Source organism: Melanotaenia boesemani, chromosome 2, assembly GCF_017639745.1.
Source record: "Melanotaenia boesemani isolate fMelBoe1 chromosome 2, fMelBoe1.pri, whole genome shotgun sequence".
NCBI lineage: Eukaryota > Metazoa > Chordata > Actinopteri > Atheriniformes > Melanotaeniidae > Melanotaenia > Melanotaenia boesemani.
The window spans coordinates 6631141-6652361 of NC_055683.1; the positions used below are offsets into that span (position 1 = coordinate 6631141).

At 39.1% G+C, this 21221-nt stretch overlaps 2 long non-coding RNA genes across 2 annotated transcripts in view; one reads left to right on the forward strand and one right to left on the reverse strand.

Annotated features, from left to right (window-relative positions):
* LOC121655759 overlaps positions 1–4059 on the reverse strand; it is an 11508-nt gene extending 7449 nt beyond the window's left edge. The window contains exon 1 of the long non-coding RNA XR_006013291.1: positions 4050–4059. This is a non-coding gene — a long non-coding RNA (uncharacterized LOC121655759). The remainder of the gene's footprint in view (positions 1–4049) is intronic.
* Positions 4060–13005: 8946 nt separating this feature from the next.
* On the forward strand, positions 13006–16312 carry LOC121655811. Its single transcript, XR_006013309.1, has 3 exons — positions 13006–13017; positions 15455–15464; positions 16075–16312. It is a non-coding gene; the product is annotated as an uncharacterized LOC121655811 (long non-coding RNA).
* The last annotated feature ends 4909 nt before the right edge of the window (positions 16313–21221 follow it).

Genomic DNA, 21221 nt, shown 5'->3' on the forward strand with positions numbered 1-21221 from the left:
ATAGGCCTTCGCACCGCCTTCGGTGCTCGGGCCTAATAATACGGAAAAAACATTCGAATTACAACAGGCCTTCGCACCGCCTTCGGTGCTCTGGCCTAATAAGAATAAACGCTTGCATTACAATAGGCCTTCGCACCGCCTTCGGTGCTCGGGCCTAATAAACGCTTGCATTTCAATAGGCCTTCGCACCGCCTTCGGTGCTCGGGCCTAATAAACGCTTGCATTTCAATAGGCCTTCGCACCGCCTTCGGTGCTCGGGCCTAATAATAAAAAAATGTCTCTGAAGACCTCGCAGAAAATGTTTGCATTTCACCTCAACAATTAAATCGATTAAATCTGATTGTTCTGACTCCTATCGGTAGTCAGCAAATGTAAGAGACCTCTGGTGGTGACTTGTGTCATTACGCCATGCAGAACAGTATTGAACCACAGCACATGCAGGCTGAGTGCTCCACCACAGTCATTTGTCTGATCCTTGGAGTAGATCTGTCAGTGAGTATGACTGCTCTGTGTTTATTTAAGTTAGTTCCAACTTGTGAGCATCATAATAGTCTCTGAAGCTTTGTATTTTCAGTTGTAAAACCGAGCTAATTATGCTAATGCTAATCGGGAGCTGAATGTTAGCATAGGTAGCTGCAGGCTGTGTTGCTTAATGTTGGGCCTCATTTCTGTTATGTGTCCTTGCACATTTGCTTTACTGCGTCTTATGCCTTATTTCTTACCTGTGGGTGGATTCTATTGTTACAATGTTTGTGTTCATCTTATCAAATATTGTTGCCTAAAGATTGGTTACTTTGAATTGTCATTAATCTATAAGGAGTAAGAGAAAGGTTGAGGAACTTTGCACATATTTAAGTTGATGTTAATATACTGTATATTTTGATTTTGTGTTGCAGTTTAACTTGGAAGAACTCAGTAAAATCAGCTCAATCTGGAGTCAAGCCTACTGAGTCTTTTGTGTTAGCTATCTGTCTAGCAATACTGGTGACGTATCTGCTAGGACAGAATACTGATGCAGCCGGAGGCGTCTATTAGGCAAACAGCTGAAAATGATCTGGATGAGAAGATGAGCGTGATATTAAATGAATTGGATCTGAGTGCCTATGAGAAGGTTAAGAGATATGACGCGCTGCTCCAGAGATATCTCACCCTAATCAAGCAAGGTCTGAAAGATGACAGCCGAGTGACTCTGACTACTCCGCGATTCTGCAGATGACCAGCATCCCGACCATCCTCCGCCTGACCCGGAAAATGGATCCGAGGCCAGGCAGCGCTTTTTTGCATCCAACCAGACCGACTTGGACGAAATAGCAAATGATGCATTGAAAAACCTTCCCCCGGAGGGATTGCAGAAACACCAAATACATTATAAAGAAGCTAACCAAGAGTAACGGCGGATGGACTTCAAAAGGGGAGTTTGTTAATAAGGGGCAGACTGTGGAAGGCTCGCACATAATTGATTTTTTGAAGAAGGACAAAAAAAAAAAAAAAAAAAAAAAAATCAAGCCCCTGAGCCAAGAGGCTGGATGTCATTTCTGAGTACTTTAAGAGAGTTAAATATCCCTTTATCATTCCTAACTCATCTTTAAGTGCATGAGCAATACAGACTGGCGAGTCAGAAGATTCATCAAGTATGCAGTGCTCTAGACGGGGGAGAAAGAAGAAAATTATTTTATTGCCAAAGTGGAGCTCGCCGCTGGAGAAAGAAGAGCAAAAAGCTGAGAGCTCTGCCCCTAAAGATGGACTGAACTCTAAAGAAATCAGGAGGACCCGGTGTAAAACTGTAAAACCAGCATCCTGGATAAACTTTACCCCGTGAAATATAAAAAATATATGCAAGTGTGTGTTTAAAAAAATAAAGACGCTAAAAGTTTTCATGCCTTTCTCAGTAAAGCCTTTATTCACCACATTATTTTTGTGTTCCAGTCTTTTTTTTTTTTTTTTTTTTTTTTTACAGAAAAAAATGACGAAATAAAAAGTTTATAAAGAGATATTTAAAAAATACTTAGGAAGAAAAAGAAGCTCAACATCTACAGAATACCATTTTAAAACAAAAAATAATTAGAGCCTGTAGCACTCTTTAAACATTTGTAGAGAGCAAGTCTGATGATTAAAACAGTGTGAGCGCTGTTTTCTGATACAACGCTCATATTTCTTTACAAAGTTGGATACCTCAAGATCATTTCTTAATTCATCAGCAATAATCAGGGATAATACTTGTTTAAAAGATAAACCGCAGGCTCTGTGACAGAGATAATAAACACAGTTATGTCCGCATGTGGTAGACACGGGGTGCTGAAGCTGAAGATTGTGATAGAGGATTTTCTGTGAATTTTCTTCCAGAAATTGTAGAATGCCGGTGGGATAATGAGTAAAGGTCAGAGGGAAGCCATAAGAGTTTTTATTCAAGCTGGTTCCAGCTGAAGATCAGTCTCTCAAACTGATAGTAGGAGAAAGGGAGATTGAAAGGCGCCATTCTCGCCAAATCAGGCTGTAATCTTCTAAACAACTGTTTTCTATCAACTGCCCATCAGTCTCATCTCTCCCCCACGTCATGAATCTGAAAGAGCGGCCAGCCTGACCTCACATACAATGACCCAACAGGAGAAAAATAATGTCAGTGTTCTATATCAGTAATGTTCTATATCAGAAGGAAAAGAAAACACACATCATGAAATGTAATTGAGAATTATAAATGAATAAATGCATTTTATAAGTAAAACAATGATTAGATTTGTGGTTATTGTATGAGGAAATATGATTGATCACCATATGCATTAAAATTACCTCCACAAAAGCCAGTGCTCTCCTGGCAAGTGAGCGGGGTGGGTGTTCACTATAAAGTAGGCGGGTGGTTTAAAGTCATGAGTCAGCGATGGTTATTCATTTTTTTTTTTCTTCACACCTGCTCAGATCAGTAATAATCAACCAGCACTTGTCTTTTGGAGTTTTTCTCCAGAATAGTTGTAGCAGGCGTACACGATTAATGTCGTCGTCTGGGGTAAAGGTGCTCTAAATCTCATTTCCAGTCTCAGGTTACCGCTGGGTATGGGGGAGAGAGCGTTGGTATCGTCAGCCGGGGTTAGATTAAACACAAACGGCGAGTATCTGTTGTTAAAATCTTCACGGTCGATGCTCAGCGGCAAATCTTTTAGGTGTCGACCCGTAGCGATAAACATGCTGTAAAACTCTCTGACTGAAATCCCCTGAATAAATTGCAGCTGGAATGCCTTTGCTGGAATCTGTCTCCCATCCTGACATAAAGCTAAATACTCTACATTGGATAAAATTAAATGGTGAAAGATCTCTCCTCCCCGTGAAGGCCTTGTGATCCACCATGGCAAGCACCACGTATTTGGGTGTGACCCCCAGAAATAGATTTTCCTGATTACATATCCTGGAATTCTCAGGGATTGAGTAAGTCTTTACGTTAACTCGGGCGATGGGGTACAGCGCATTTCCTTTCATTAAGGCCGCAGAGTGACCTAATTGCACTGCTGGAGAAACTGTAACTTTTTTGACGAATAGAGAAGCTCCTAAAATGTTCAGGCAGAAAGTGGAGTCCCTGGCAGCCATGAGGCAGAAATGGTCGCTCGCTCTGGTCAATTTTATTCTCAAATCCACCGAGTGCAGTAGCAGTCTTTCGCAAAAAATAATATTGCGTGAAGAGGACCAAGCAGCTGCAGTTCTAGTGAATTTGCGGTAAAGGCCGCTCTCTAATCTAACCCCCTGTTAGTGCAGTTATTGGTGACTATGGAATCCACAGCTCCAGTGGTATCTTTAATGAAAAGACCCGCTGTAAATTGACTCTTCAGCGTGTTGTCGGAGAAGTTTAGCAGAGTCTCAATCATGGCTCGGTAAGGATGGGTGGCGCTGCTCTGCGAAATCTATGAGTTTTTGAAGAGTGTAAGCATCCTGCTCCGCTAGGAAATCTTGGCCTTTATCAACTTTAATTTTCTCCCCCATTTCATCTAGCACACTCCTCTGGAGTCTATCCACATCACCCAGACTACCTGGATGGGCGGATTGTAATACATTATTTTCATGACCTTATTCTCAGCCATCCTGCCTGCAATCTCTAAGGTTTTACTGGGAAAAAGAGACACGAGAACACTTTTTATTCTGTTATCTTTTTTATTTTTTTTTCACTCAACAGCATAAAAAAGCATACATGTTTATACAAGTAATATATGAATAGGTGTTACTTTAAAGGAAATATCAACCCGCTCAGACAAACACGTAGTGCTTATACACACATAGCAATGTACAAACAACTCCTTTTTTTTTATTTATCTATTCTTTTTATTTCCAGTCAACATCATAAAAAATAAAGAAAGAAAATAGCACACGTTTACTCAAGGAAAAGAAAAACTAACCTTAGTCTAAAATCACATCTGCTAAATGAGTGTGAATAACAGTGTGTAATCTTTGCAGTTCAGCCACGGTATTTACAGACAAACTGTGTTGTAAACGGAAACTCACCTCTTCAACAAACAAGGCATAAAGGGTGAATAGTTTTTTTACACCTTAAAGATTAATTACCTCTCCAATACTCATTCACTATTAAAAGTTGCTCAATTTTAGCTACACCCTGCTCAACCAGTCTATTTAACATCTCATACATATCCTTGACTCTCCTCACCGATTTGAGCTCGTGTAAAATAGTCTCCGCTACAAACCGCTATGAACACTTATACCCCTCATCCACAACCAGCTCCAGCATCATGGGCAGCGCTGGCTCGGGATCCTGAGCTTGCCCCTCGACCTTGATTCCAGACAATAGCAAGGGTGAGTACTCATGTCCTAAGAGTACCCCACATCCGCGGCTCCAGGCAGCAGTAGGGGTGTGCAGTCGGAGTCCTGAGTCGGGTCTTGTGAGCCGGGGCTGTGAGCTCCGTGCTGGGGTGAAAACTCACCTGATTCGGTTGAGTCAGAGGACTTGAAGACTGAAGAGGGATCCGACTGAAGAATATGGTCAGACATCTCTGCCCCCGGGGTCGGAGTGTAGCACACATCTTTCTATGTCGCATCGAGGATCCGTTCAGAAGCTAGGTTTTAAAAAAAATTCCTGCTGCAGCGTCTTTTATCCTGCTAGGGGACTTTTTTTTCACTCCCTCGGTAGAACCCGAGCCTATAAGAACGTGTCACATGGTAGGAGGGGTTGGAGGAACAGCCAATGGAAGAAGGAGGAGGCATAGTCCTTAAAAATCTCAGGCGGAGCTGAAAAAAGATGCTACGTTCGGTCAAGTTCTGAAAGTTTCACTCCCATCCACCTGGTACATACAGAGTTCTCCCGTCACGTACTTGAACACGTACCCCCATCAACCACTCACTCCGTAGGGAACTAGAGACCATTCGTCATGCAGAGACTTGGTCGAAGGCATCTGGCCCCTCTGGTAATTCACAACTCTCTTTACCGGCGCTCCGGGTAGCGAACGTGTTGATTCATAGATGGTTACAGCAGTCTTGCTGTTCACCGGCGGAGTACTGTCTGGCCTGATGCGCCTTGGTAACTCATCGTTGATTGTGTCTACTACTACTTCGCCCCTGCTAATAGCCTCGCTTGTTCATCTTCTCTCCATTTTTTCTTCCCTCTCCGTACTTCTCTTCTGTAGAGAAACAGCTTCTCATCTTATTTTCAGTGTTTTTTCCCAGACATGCCCCAACATGTCCTCGCTGGACCGACCGCGGCTTCTGGATTGACAACGTTTCTGCTCTCTAAGAGGGGAGGAGGGGCTTCGGATGATGACGCAGCTTCCGATCATGATGCCCTTTCCGGTTGAGGAGGGACTTCCGCTGATGACGTGGCAGCTTCTGATGTTTAGCTTCACAGACAAACTTACTGTTATACCCATGTCTATGAAACTGCAGTAACTTTATTTGGAACTAAGATGCTAACCGCTAGCTTTTATGGGATTCATTCATAGACGTAAGGCCCATCAGCCATTGTTGTGACAGGTCCACATGGGCCTGGCAAGTAAGCTCCTCATTAAATGAATACAGGTGAACAGTTGTTTCCTTTGAACTGGATTAAATATAAAACGTTTGTAAAATTTCTTTTGTGTCTTAATATTTATTTTATGGTTAAAACAGTTAAAACTGTTTCTTAATTGTTCAATAACCACTGACAGACAATCAATCGAGTGCTTATTGGGATTAAAGTAAGTTAAATACATAATGGGTGGACAAAATTACTGTCAAAAGTAAAGGTAAAACCGGGAGTAAATTTGGTTGGCTTCTTTTTTATTTTGTTTTTGTTTTTTGTTTGTTTGTTTGTTTTTTTCCTGTGAAATCACAATAGATATTTATATTATAATTATCTGGTTTAAAAGGTGTCCCTATATAAAGTAGTAAAGCTTAATTTGTTGTACATCAATACATCCATATTTTTTCTTAGACTGTAGTTAAATCAAAATGGCACAGAATGTAGATTTGGGAAAATTTTGCATGTTTACTGGCGAGTCATCAGTCTGAAGTTCCCTTAGATAAAATATTTCCACAACCACACAGAAACAACTTATTTTAGAATTAACCACTGTAATGAGGTGTAGAGTTATTTATTGTCCTTCCTCTTTTTACAGAAAGTTTGTAGAACTGTCATGATGAGGATCGCGAGGAGACCATATGCCTGTACACCCTGAGGTGGTTGGATATGTACACATCAAAAACACTATTTTAAGCAGCTCAGCATAACTATGCCCACCCACCCGGAGGCTTTGAACATTCAGAGCCACTGTGATAAATATCCACACATTGTCCCTATTTTAGGAAAAAATGGTAAGGCTATATGTTAAACTTTATGGAGCCACTGCCTTAGTTAAAATATGTCTGCAAACACAGGCACAAACAAAAAACAGCTGTACAAGCTGTTTTTGAAACACTTTTGAAACACCTCATTACAGCTAATGAGGTGTTTCAAAAGTTTGTCAAAATATTTTTCTCACATGATCTAAATTTGATCTGTTTGTGATATTGGCTGTTTTAGCGTGAGGTAAAGAGTATTAATGCCTATATGTCGATCCTGGTGCGTGATCACAATTTCCACAACACAGAAAAAGCCGCTTTCATAGACTCCAATGCAATCACTGCAATGTGGTCTGGAAAATCCGCAACATTAAAGGTGTGTATCAGTATAATCATTCTCTTGAATGTACTGTCAAATGAAGAATTTCAAAATGTACTTTTAAAACATCATCATGTAATAATGAATATTTGATTATTTAGGTTTTTGTATAAATACAAATGCATCTTGTAATTAAAAACTTCAGAAAAAAAGTACTTCAGGGAAATATTTATATAGAATTAATTTGTTGTATTTCTTCTCATATTTGGATTTTTGTATTATGACCAGCCCCTTTTCTAAAATATTTTCTTTATTTTATGCTTTACAGATTAAACCCATGGACTATCAGGTTTTGTTGGGAATTATAAATGAACATCATCACTGGACCTTAGCGGTAAAACTTGTGATATACCTGAATGAGTATTCTTTACTGTATTTTCATTTTTATTAAAATATTATTTAGGCAATCTGCACACATGAAAAAAAACCCTGCTTCTGGATCCACTGAGGGAATCAAGACAAGACTTAAAACAATGTATATATATATATATAGAGAGAGAGAGAGAGAGAGAGAGAGAGATCATAAAAAATGTGTACATATGTGTGTGTTTTGTCTTTCTTTGTATGTTTAGGGTTTTTATGACAAGCAAGGGATGCAATGTGTCAAGTTGGACATGTCCAGCATCCCATTCAAACAGACAGGACTTCATATGGAGTGTTTGCATTGAAAGTATGTGCTTCCTCCCTCACATCATTATCCGTCCTAGATTTCAGTGCTACCCCACTGCCCATCAACAGATACAGAATGGAAATTGCAGTCGCTCTTCTCCTACAGACTGGAAAATTATGTGCTATAAGCATACGACATATAACTGAACAGGTCTGGTTTGACCACTTGGATAAAAATATGAAATCACACAGTTTGATGTTTTAACTATTTTAGCCATCTTCATTTCAAAACTTTAAAATTTAACACTTTTTGCTTGAAATTAAGACTCAACCAAGCTTATTTATATTAAATCACACCAGGTGTTATTTAAACAATTTCTTGTTGCAGGTTAAAGTGCTGTACAATGCCATGAAACTATCCCAATTTACACTACCAAAATGCACTGATCACCCATAACATAATGAACACCCACCAGATACTAACAAGGTCTCTTTTGATAACGAACACATTTTTTACTTATCAGGGCTGAGAATGGAGGCATAAAAAACACCTCACACTGTCTGTCTCTGAACATATTATATAACCAGCCATGTTACTTTTGTGACAGACGTAGGAGATATTTGTTGTTGTTTGTGTCACTTGCATTTTTTGGTTTGTATTATCCCACTGGGTGGCAGTAAAGAGGCGCACCAGATGTATTGCAGCCACAGGTGAGGTGGTCATTCTAATTAGCTTGGGTGTGGGAGAATGACACAGTTTTTACTGCTACCACCTTTTATTTTGATTGTAAATGTGACCTGTCATCAGCGCATGCAATAAGAGATAATTGAAAATAAACAGGAACTTCACCCAACATGGACAGTGGTGTTTGGGTTGATTCTTGAAGCGCAATATAAACTCCACCCAGCTGAGTGGTTAAATGCTGTAATCACTACAAACGTAAATTCATATAATTGACTTAAATAAGATGAAGATGAAATATCATCTATCAACAAAGGTTAGGTTTTATAGCTACTACCACACTGTTAAAGAATAAGCATTCATGATTTCTTTTTTTGTTTTTTTCTTTTTTTTAACCAGATAACCTTACAGACTTGTGCTTGTATTGTGGGGAAAAGGAGCATAAGAAAGATTTAAACTGGGTAAGAAAAGTAAGTAATCTTTCACCTAAAATGGGAAATGAAATATGATTTTCTTATAGTTTTATAATTAGTCATGTTGGTATACACTATTTTACGTGGATGAAAAAGTGCCTGTTTGAATATTATTTTAACATTACATGAAAAATATATATTAACAAAATCTGTGATAAAAGATTTTGAAGGTTGTCACAGTGCGTAATTTGAAAACAATTATATCTTTTCCAGATTCAGTGTGATATTTGTCTGAGGGGGTTTCACCAAATGTGTGTTCGAAGCCCACCACCACTGAAGACCTTTGTTTGCCGTGCTTGCATTTCCCAGTGAGTGCTTAGGAAGCATAGCATGTTAAGTTATATGTCTCTAGTTTTTTTTTTTAATTTGTTTTTTTTTTTTTTTGCATTTGTTTCCAAAGATGTTTACATGTGTGTTTATCGTTTGAAGATGTTTAAAGATAGAGTATATAGATTGAAGAGATGTTATAAGATTTAACACTGTCATGTAAAAGGAACAAAATAAGAGGTTCTCTGTGAACTGCAGATGAAGTATACAAACTCTGTCAGACAAAAAATAAAGTCTGCTACATGTAAAGCCTTCCACAACTTTGAATAAAAAAGATGAGACTAAGAAAGACTGGCTGCCATAATTTGTATCCCCTTTTGTAAATGAAGGCCAAACTTCTTCATGTTTAATGTACAGGCCCACAGAAACACAACTAAGGCCCAATCCCGTTATTCTTTTTTTTACCCCTTCCCCTTCTTCTACTCCTTGCTTTTACTAACCCCTTAAAAAATTTACCTATGACAACCAAATAGCAACTAACTGATTAATCATGTGGGCTGTGGGGATACTTTTGTGTCTGTCTTCAATAAGAAGAACAAAAGGTGTTGTTATGCTACAAAGTTATTATACACACTCAAAGGGCTGTGCTGAAGACCATTAGAGAAATTATCAAAACTTATGCAAATGTTAATAAACATTATTTAGTGATTTTGATTACAGTCCTGTGATTAACAAGATCATTAATAAATGGCCACAAGATGGAACACTTGTAACACTTATAAAATAATTTTTACATCTTTATTGAAAATGAATATACATTAATGGGTGTCCTGTCTTCCATCTGTCACCATGTTTGATTATGTATCCCATGTCAGAATTTTATTTTTACGCCACTTCATTTGAAGTGCAATTTGGAGGTTTGTGTGGCCCTCACCCTTATCCCTTCATCCAAAAGAGAAAAGAGATAGCCCTTTCCATTACATGAATGTTGAAACTGATTGCTTGTGTTTGCATGTGTGTAATAATAACAATAATAGTAATACATTTTATTTAAAAGTGCCTTTGAAAACACCCAAGAACACTGTACAAAAGATCATTAAAATATTGTTTTTAACTAAGTACAAAACAAACATTAAAACGATTAAAAACAATAAGTACAAAACAAAACAGAACGGAACAGAGGACAACATAAAGATGGAGAATGACTACATGGCATAGGACTGTCCGAACAAAAGCGTTTTGAGTTGTGATTTTAAGAGAGGAAGAGAGTCTATGGTACGTATATCAGGGGGGAGAGAGTCCCAGAGATGTGGAGCAGAGCGGCTGAATGCTTGGCTCCCCATAGCGCCGAGACGGGCGGGGGGGACAAGAAGCTGGAGAGAGAAGGAGGAAGAGCGAAGTGAACGGACCGGAGAGGCAATGTGTAGGAGATCAGATATATATGATTGGGCCAGATTGTGGAGTGCTTTGAATGTAAAGAAGAGAATTTTGAAGTTAATTCTTTGTTTTACGGGGAGCCTGTGAAGTTGTTGTAAGATGGGGGTGATGTCGTGAGTAGTAGGGGTCTGTGTAATTATGCGTGCCTCAGAGTTTTGGAGGAGCTGCAGTTTCTGGAGGGATTTATTGTGGAGACCAAAAAGAAAAGAGTTGCAAAGTCAATCCAGGAGGTAACAAGGCTGTGGACAAGGATGGCAGTGGTGTGGGGGTGAGAGAAGGATGGAGACGAGTGTGCGATTGTGTGAAAGCCTTTAATGAGTGTTTTCTTTTTGTTTTGTTTATGTTTTGTTATGTAATTCTATTTTCATGTGTGTAAAGGCTTGTTTTAATATGCATGAATTGAAAGATGCTTGAATTTTTTTAATCATGTAAAGCACTTCGTGTTGCCTTCAGCATGAAAAGTGCTTTATAAATAACGTTTGATTTAATGGATAGATGGATAGATAGATTTTCTCTTATTTTGACTGTTTTTGTCCCAGACATGCCCCAACATGCCCTCGCCGGACCCACCGTTATGCAGCCCGCACCTCATTGACTCTAAAACCATGGAAGAGGCGGAGATCCCGGCAGTGACGCGGCACTTCCCGGTTAAGGAGGGACTTCCGCTCTCTAGAAGAGGGACAGACTTGCGGATAGGGTGGGACTTCGAGCGATGACATGGCTGCTTCTGATTGGACAATACCGCCTGTCATATCAGCTTGACGAACGACTGGCATGCCCACCTGTCATAAATCATGTCATCACTAGGGGTCATAAATCAATTTTGACATAGTTGTTGACGTAGTTGACGTAGTTGACGTAGTTGTACACCTTTTGACATAAAGTGGTGCATTTCATCTCTCACCATAACCAGTTACCACAATAACAATACACTGACATCACTTTTCAAAGTTAGATCTGCAAATTAATTGTTTCCAATTTCTAATATAGCCAATATCTTTTATTTTTTTTCCTTTTTATCATAGGTCCGTTACTCGCCCTTGGCTCTGCTTTCAATTTATTATAGACACATAAAAGGGCGATAATAGTCTTTTATAAAGTAATCCATTTTTCATCTTCATGGATTCTAATTTCAGATTGAACTAAATCAGGAACTGAGAAAACTGCATCTCTGTCTCCAACAGGATTTCTTCAGTGGGTAACAGGACAGGGCCACGTCCCAATCCTTCTGGAGGAGAAGAAGAGTTTCAGAGTAAATTTGAAGATCAGTCATCACTGCCAGTCACAGTTTGGTTAACACAAGATATGCTATCCATCTGTGTCTGCTTGCACTAATACCATTACATTTCCTGCCCAACAGATGAGGTCATATGAAGATTTCAAAAATGTTGTCATAGAAGCTTTCCTGTTAGGTCAAGAATTCTCAAGGGTGTAGATAAATACAACATCTTAGTCCCACAAGGCCCAACCAAGTTCACAGCTGCAAAATGTAACTAAAAAGCTCTGAATTACTCATTTAGACTTCACACCAACCTATTCACTTACTACAAGAGTAATGGAAAGCACTGCATGTATAAAAGGACTCACAGTTTTTGCAGTTGTTATAGTTATGTCTACTGATGTTCAGCAGTAAATTTTTAAACCCAAAGAATGTAAAAATCCCTTTCAAGTGAAAGGGAAGTTTGTTTCAATGTAATTTCATGTAAAACCTTGTTTGTGGTGCCAAGGTATTCATGATTGTTCTTTCAACAGTTAAGAGTTAATAAAAGCTTAAATTTGAACTCTATTATTCATGTCTCTGAATATTAAAAAATTTAAAGAAAAAGAAAACTTCAGAGTTCCAATAAAGCTATTTTTGATGTTTGTGTTTTAGTTTTTATCAGAATTATGCTCTTGGCTGTTACTTACTGGAGGGTTTGAAGACAATGACAGTAAATGTCTTGACAATAGGAATTAGATTGAGCTCTAGGATCCACTGCAGCTTGAAGTTGTGTTATTTCCCGCTCACTCAGTAGGGTAGGAATTTCAGGAACAACAACCCCAGATTCCATTTCAGGGTCAGTATGATAAAACAGTAATGGGATAAGCTTTGTGCCACTGGGGAGTGAATCTGAATTCTTTATATTTGAATTTGAATCATTCAATTTGAATCTGAATATGCCTGTTTGAATAATTGCTTTAAAAACTGAATCCAAATGACCATATTTGATATTGAATCTTTGTTTTTTTTTAATGTGTATTGTGGTAAAGTTGAAACTTTTGTATTTGAAAAATTCAGATCTGAAATTCAAATTCAGATCTGAAATACAAATTCAGATCTGAAATACAAATTCAGATCTGAAATTCAAACTTTTGTGCCACACATCCGGGACCTGACGTGAGGCAAAACTAGTCGATCACAGATCGAATAACGTCAGTTTTGTGCAGTTGTTCTCAACAGCTACAAGCTGAGGGAGGGCGAGGGGAGGGTGGCGGCGGGGAGAGAGAGAGAGAGAAATGGAGAAACGCTAAGATCCAGGCCAGCCACTTTCGCTACAACGGCAGTTACTGTTCCTGCAACAGCACTTGTCGTTTCTGTAGCGGTAGTTACCGTTTCCTCAACTGTCTCAGCAGTTTGCTGTGGGCTGGTTGCAGACTTTTCACATTAGTGGTAACTCCTAATACAAGAAAAATATGCGTAGGTTTGCACAAATTAATCTGCACCTCAAGTGATGTACATACACCATGTAAGCTATAACGGACCAGCTTTTTTTTGCATTGGTTTGGAAACATTTTAGTAATATCGCTTATTGATAACAATAAATGTGTCATTATTTTTTTTAATACATAAAATATACTACATATATATGTGTATGTGTATATATATATATATATATATATATATATATATATATATATATATATATATATATATATAACTTATATATATATAACTATATATATAACTTTCCAGGTCTGTTCCATTTTGATAATAAATAATCAATGCAATAACCATCATGTAGGCTGAAGATCAAGCCCCTTCATTGTACTTCTTTCCGCGACCTTCATATCCCCCTGACTACCAGTAGTATAAATTTGTCCTCTGTGGAGGACATTTGTAAACCTGAATATCTCCATCCCCCTGCACACTATTAAACCCACTCATTTTGTCCTCTAAAAAGGACATACAGGGCTTTTGAATGGTACCACATTCACAGGGGTGGGGCTTTGGGAACATCCTGTTTTTCTTCAAGGAAAATGGCATTCATTACCACAATCACATTTCATAAGAAGAGGAAAAGTAAGTGCATAACTTCTTTTTGTGCAAATGTAGTCCTGAAGTATTATTGTAATATTTCTTTATGATATCTCTTGAGAACACATTAAACCATTTTCTAAATGAATATAACAACATTTTACCACAACATTTAAGAGTTTGAGAATTGTCTTCTGTAGTGGACATTTGTAGCTATTTCCTAAATTTTGTTCTGTATTTTTCAATTAAGAAGAACGAGTTTAATTGTCAGAGTTTTCTCACTACCCTTCAAACAGTCGGGGGAATAAAAAAAAAAAAAGATATTGATTAAACAATTTTTTTTTTCTGGTAGTCAGGAGGATATGCCAGAGGAGTGCGCAACCTTGGAAGATTAAGTCCGTTTTGTATTTGGGACATCATTTAGTTGTTTTGTGTGATTAAAACATGAATGATCTGGGTGAAAACTCGATTCTTATTTGGCTGTAGGGTGTCCATATGGACACCTATAAAAGAAGTTCCGGTCAAATAGCCTTATTGTTGTAAATTGTCGATTTAACGCTAGTTGGTAACTGTGGCAACAGAAACTCGCCGGGCTGCAGACACGTCACGTCTGTGACAGCGCATCACTGTGAAAGCTGCTTGCAGGCTTATTGGGCTCCGTCAGTCCAGGAGAAACGAGAATGGAGCAACATTCTGTCGTCCCGTCCCAACCAGCAGTGGTCAGGGTCCACAAACATTAAATCTCCGTCCTTCAAACACCACTGTGGACATGCCAGTATCTTTATGAAAGAAGCCACAGGAAATGACCAACAGCAGCTTTCTAGAACAGTTGCTGAGGATTTTTTTTCTTTTGTTCAGAATACTCTGCAAATACTAGTAATAAACTAATATGTTTAATTTGAAAACTGCAGCCATTAAATTAAGGTAATAATTGCATAAACGTATGTAATATCAATTCAGTGTTGATCTATTACATTCAATTAATCAGAAAAACATGTGTTTGCACTTACCTCTGGTTGTGCACACTTTTTCCAGACATAAAACTTCCCCGGTCAGTTCCCTGCACAGTGAACATGAAACGAGCAATATCAACGTTCTTCACACCTTGATCCCCTCTGACCCTACCATATATTAAAAAAGAGCAATAATTATTCCACGGCTTGATACAGAAGAGAACTAGTAAGGTTTTTTGTTATCAGACTGCACTGCTTGTACATACCTTGAGGGCAAAGATTCCTTTCGCATGAGATCAGGAAAAAACTGAGACCAGTACAGGCCTTGTTGTTGCTGGGGGGTTCCAGGTACATGATGTATACACAAATACAGACACTAAATGAAGATACAGCCTAGATACTCTGTTGTAAACATTGAAGGTACTGACTACTGTTCCTTCTGGTCATTGTGATTTCAATCAAAAATGAAAAAGAAAAGAATGCACAGACACACTATAAATAGATAGGAAAAAACAATAATTAAGCCTTTATCAGGCAAAGAACCATATTCCATCACATCACGTCAAAAAATGCCTCTGCATGTTACGACATGAAATCATAGAACTACATGGATTTCTCTCCACCAGTCAGCAAAAATTACGCTATGTCCCAGATACTTCAATGAGAATGACAAAGAAAAGAAACTGTTAGTACTGACCACTTACAACTTTAGAACTGTTCTTTTAGGAATAAATAACCAGGTTTTATAGTCTTGTAACATCCTCTAATATCACTTCTCTGTAATTGTAAGTATTTTAGTGACCGCCCAATAAAGGGTTAAAGTGGTAATTTAATAGTTTCCTATGAGTAGATTTGCATTTTCACTCAATATTAATATTTTCAAACCATTTAATTCTACAAAACATAATGTGATTGTGAGGGTGTGGTGTGACAGCCCCTTCACTAAGGTGAATGTGTTCCATATATTGTGACATTGTTTTTTGCTTAAGTTGTAGTTGTGATTTATTTTGGGAGAAGTCACTAACATCACTCTCTCTGAGGTCTTGCTGAGTGTGAGTTCATGGAGTGCACACATGGGGGCAGCCTAAGGACCCAAGCTGCTGGAAATTGTCCAATAATCACCTGATTGGGCTGAACCAAGGAGTCAGAGTAGAGAGGGATAGGAGTGGATGTGGGTTTTGATTAATTTGTTTTCTGTGAATGTTACTTTTGCTTTTTGTTATGTATTAAGTTTAGTTAGTCACATTGTATGTAGTTTGTAAATAATTTCAGGGAAGTTATGTTGTAAATAGTAGTTTATTTGCAGGGCCGGCCCTAGGATTTTGGTGGCCCTAAGCAAGATTTTTTTTGTGGCCCCAAAACATGCACAGGGCAACTACCAAATTACACGCACAGCTCATAATTGAATTAAAACAGACTTGCACATGGTGAACAGCAAATATCTTACTTTATTTTAAAATGAGGTATCCTCAAAACAATAAAGACAATTCTTAACTGAAATCTTCAAATAATAGAAAACATAAAGGTAAGATATTTAAACTATACAAACAACCAACTTGGATTTAACAAAGTCTACAAGTAAAAACAATGACAAATGAAAACCAAAAAAGTAGCATATTTTGACAAATAGCAATGGTCAGAAAGAGTGCAAAACAATCATAATAATAAATAATGAAGTCAACAAATTTACACTAGAAAAGCAATTAACTTGCATACAATAAGGTCAAAAAGCAAAGCCAATGACAAATGAACACCTGTTTCAGCTAAAATATTCTAACAAATAAATATTAAATAAAACTATAGTATAACAGTGCAAAGAATTTAAAATAAAAAGTGAAATAGTGAAAAGTGTTAACTATTGATGTTTTAAGAAAAGAACAGCTATAGGCTCCTTTCACCAACATCAGCAAGAGAGATCTCAAAATCGCTGCCTCCTTGCTTTTCTTGAAGCAAAATCATCAATGACATTCTCGTAGGACACCTGTTTGCCAACCTCATGGTTTATACTAATGATGGCAAGTCCTGTGAGGCGGTCTTGTGCCATTGATGATCGCAGGTATGTCTTTATCAGCTTAAGTTTTGAAAAGCTTCTTTCAGCAGATGCCACTGTCACTGGCAGGGTACAGGCAATCCTGAGGGATATCCAAAGATTTGGATAAAACTCTGTCAGTTCTTTCTTGTGGAAGAAGTCCAGCAGTTCAAATGCAGACATCCTGTTTGTGGGTAACTGAGGAAGGTTCCTGATTTCCATGGCCAGCTCTCTTCCATCAATGTCAGCTTCCCCTCCAATCCTCAATGTATTCTCAAGCTCCTCACATTGTTTCTTCAGTGCTTCCTCATCCAAGGCTGAGAAGTTCTGCAGCACCCCAAACTTGCTTTCAACTCGTCCAAGTGTTTCAAACCTATCATCCAAAGCTGTAATAGCAGAGTCCGCTATCACATTAAAAAATGTGGTCTTCAGCCTCTTCAGGGCATCCTTGACTGGTTCATCTGGTGATTCATAAGCAAAGTGAGTCTTTGTGCTTCGCAGTCTCTTCTCCTTCAGTACAGCGTCGACATGCATTTCCTCACATGCATCTTTTGCAGAAGCTTGTGCAGCAGCAAAGCCATTGTCTCTGTAGCTCAAGAGATGGCTCTTAGTACTCTCCAGCAGATTGACTGCCACATCCAGCTGCATTTTGGGAGACTGCAGTAGCTTACTGGTTCTGTCGATCATGGAAAGGATGTCGTGCCACACAACTGTGCAGATTTGGAATCTGTATGACCCAACCTCCTCTGCCAAAGATTGTGCTTCAACTTTTGTGATGACATCTGTTGCCTTTTCCCTGACTTCTAGCAATGCATCCCTTATGCCAGATGCTTGGTAGCGCAAGGGAATAATGCTGTTGACACGACTCTCCCACCTTGTCTCACTCCAGGACTTTACAGTAATGGTGACATGATGTTTCAAAATGGACCATCTCTGGGTAGCAGCTGAGAATAGATTGTAAATCTTCTGCACATTGCCAAAGAAACTGGTTGCGTCTATAGAATTCTTGGCTGCATCAGCCACAACAAGATTCAAAGTATGAGCCCCACAGGGGACATACAGGGCACGTGGGTTCTTTTCCAAAAGCCTTGCTTGCACTCCTTTGTTTTTGCCCTTCATGTTTGCACCGTTGTCATATGATTGCCCTCTGCAGTTACTGAAGGGAATGTTCAGTTCTTCCAGCCTGTTCAAAATGAGATTAGACAACCCAAGTCCTGTGGTTTCTGGTGCAGTCAGAAAGCCCAAGAAGTGCTCCTTGATCTCAGGTGCTTCTCCCAACTTCACTGTTCTGATCACAATAGACATCTGCTCCAGGTGGCTGAGATCTGGGGTACAATCCAAAATTATGGCATAATATTTGGACTGTTTAATTTCAGCCACCATTGTCTCCATAATTTTGTCACTGATGCATGTAATCACTTCATTCTGAATTGTTTTGCCTAAGTAGGTGAAATATGAATACGTTCCACTTTCAATTTGGTTAACATGTTGCCTCATGACTGGGTCAAACTTGGCTAAAAGTTCCACCTCTTTTAAGAAGTTGCCATTATTGTGACTGTGCAATGTGTCAACAGTTCCCCTGAGACCCAGGTTTCTTTCAGCCAATGACTGAATAATGGCAATCAGCCGCCTGAGAATCTCCCTCCAGTGTTTTCGTGATGCTTCTATGAGTGACATTTCTACCTGGTCAATTGTTTTGCCTTTCCTAAGTCGAAGCTCCAGTTCTTTCCATGTGACCATGTGCTTGGTGTGATCAGGGCTGTTTTCATGGGCTTTCAACAGGGATCCAATGTTCATCCAGTCTGACAGTCCCTCTTTAACCAACTTGTAGCTCTTGCTGGAGAACAGTTTACAACAGAAACAGTAAACTGCATTGTTTTTCTTAGAGTAGACAAGCCAGCTTCGCTTAATTTTGTCCTCATTTACCAGTCTCCTATACATATAGTGGTAATGAAAACATCTTCCATCCTGCCTTCTGGGAAAGGAGAATGAGGGATCAACCTGAAATGGCCCTCTGCGTACAATGTCCGTCCTGTGTGCACCTGATAGGACAGATGGCCAGTCAAATGGATCTAGTGGTTGTGCTGCAGGTGGATCCTGGGAGGTGGCAGAAGTGTTACCGGTGGATGATGAAGAAGGCATATCAGTTATGTCCTCTGTAGCTGGAATTATGTCAGAGGAGGATGTAGAGGGTTGTGGTACCTCATCTATGTCCTCTGCTGCCACACTCACATCAGAGGATGGAGTAGAATCCCCTGAAGATTCTGATGTTCCTTCAGCAGCAGATGGACCCGGTATGGCGGAGGCTGGCCCAAAATATTTCAGTAATGCCCCTGAAAAAAATAATACATTCGAATTTAATTATTTTTATGTAAGTTTATATGTTTTTATATAAGACTTAAAATATACAATTTAACAGCTTGGAAAGTAAATGGAAATTCTTAAATCTTTTGGGTCAGCTTAGATATTGGATATTATATGCATTAAAATAATAAATCAAAACACAAATTTAATGTTGCAATAAAACATTAAAACAATACTCCTATTCATGTTATTGCTTGGCCTGCAGCTTCAACACATACTATTGATTTGATGAGTGAATGAGTGTATACACCAAAAATCTATCATTCACATTATACAAAGGTTAATTGTTAATTTTTATTACAGTCTATTTTTTCCCTTTCTTAAGTATAGTGAAAGGTCTAAATATAAGAGTTAGCTTTTGACAAAAATGTGCATCCTAAAATAAGATGGATTGACTATATAATATCACAAAAGAATTGTGCTTATTTGATACATTGAACTGCCTTCTGTTCATAGTCTATTCTTGATTAAAAGTTTGTTTTCACGTCTTTTTTTCACATTTGAACATGCAGCCAGCAGAGAGCCTCTTATCCCCGCCCAGGCTGCAGTGTTGAGCTTGACTGCCCGGCTATCTTACAGGCTAGGTAGTTTATGTATTATTACGTTTAATAACCACCTGCTTATTTTGTTGACAACTTGCCGACATATCGGACACAACACAAAAGTCCTCTCACGATGCTGTTTTTCAGAATAGCTGTAATGCTGCATCATGCTAGCAGCTAGCAAGAAAAACGATAGATTTCTCCAGACAGTTAATTCACTCAGATTAAACAGTGACATGACAACATACCTTTATCTTGAGTCCTTCTCTCCATCTCCATCTTTTTTTTTCCGTCCTTCAGCACCACTTCTAAATTTTCTTTTCGGAGCCATCGGTAATGCTTGGGTTTAGCGTAATACGTTACGTTACGCCTCGGATTCCCTCCATTGCCGTGCGGTGCCGTGTCATCATGATTACGCACGAATCAGGAAGTCAACATCTGATTTTGCTGGTTTATTTTTTCACCACCATTTTTTTCTGTTTAGTTTTGTAATTAGTCCATTTAAATTCATGTTACCGTGATTTTTGTTTAATTAGAATAAAGAAAGGAATAAAATGTGTATCAAACACTTATCATGTGGCCCCCTCTAGTGGTTGTGGCCCTAAACAACCGCATGGAGTGTTTATGCCAGCGGCCGGCCCTGTTTATTTGCATTTAGAAATGTGAGGGACATCATCTTTTTGTAAGATGGTTTAACCAATGATTGTTTAGGTGCTGTGTGTTGGTGTGACAAGGGGGGATAGAGACGTGATGCAGGTTGAAAATCTGAGAATGCTGAAACTAACTGTGGTGATGCCTGTTGTGAACCACCCTGTTATTGGTGAGCTGTTTGTCAATGTAAAGAAAATCACTTATTTCTAAGTAAAAGAAAACTCAGAGCTCTAAGAACTGACTGTGGAGATTCTTTCCATGTATGTGAGATGCTTTACCCTTCGAGTCTGCTGATTGTTTTCCTGTTTTGAGGGTTCCATAAAATCTACATCCCTACAGTGATCACATATTGCAGTACAATCTGGGATTTTAGCTCTGCCTTCAGCACCATCCCCCCAGCTCTCCATCAGGACAAGTTCTCTCAGCTGAACATGCCTGACTCCACCTGCAGGTGGATCATAGACTTCGGACTATCAGCATCGGTTCCCCTCAAGGCTGCATCCGTTCCCCCTTTCTCTTCTCCCTTGACAGCAACAGCTGCACCTCCAGTCATCAATCTGTCAAGCACCTGAAGACTGTGGACGACACCACCCTCATTGGACTCATCTCAGGTGGGGATGAGTCCGCATTCAGGTGGGAGATTGACCATCTAGTGTCTTGGTGCAGTCAGAACAAGCCGGAGCTCAATGCTCTTAAGACAGTGGAGTTGGTTGTGGACTTCAAAAAGTACGCAGCCCTACCCGTTCCCATCACCCTGTGTGACTCCCCAGTCAGCACTGTGGAGTCCTTCCACTTCCTGGACATCAGCTCCCTCACCAAGAAAGCCCTGCAACTCCAACATAGAGACAGATCCTGT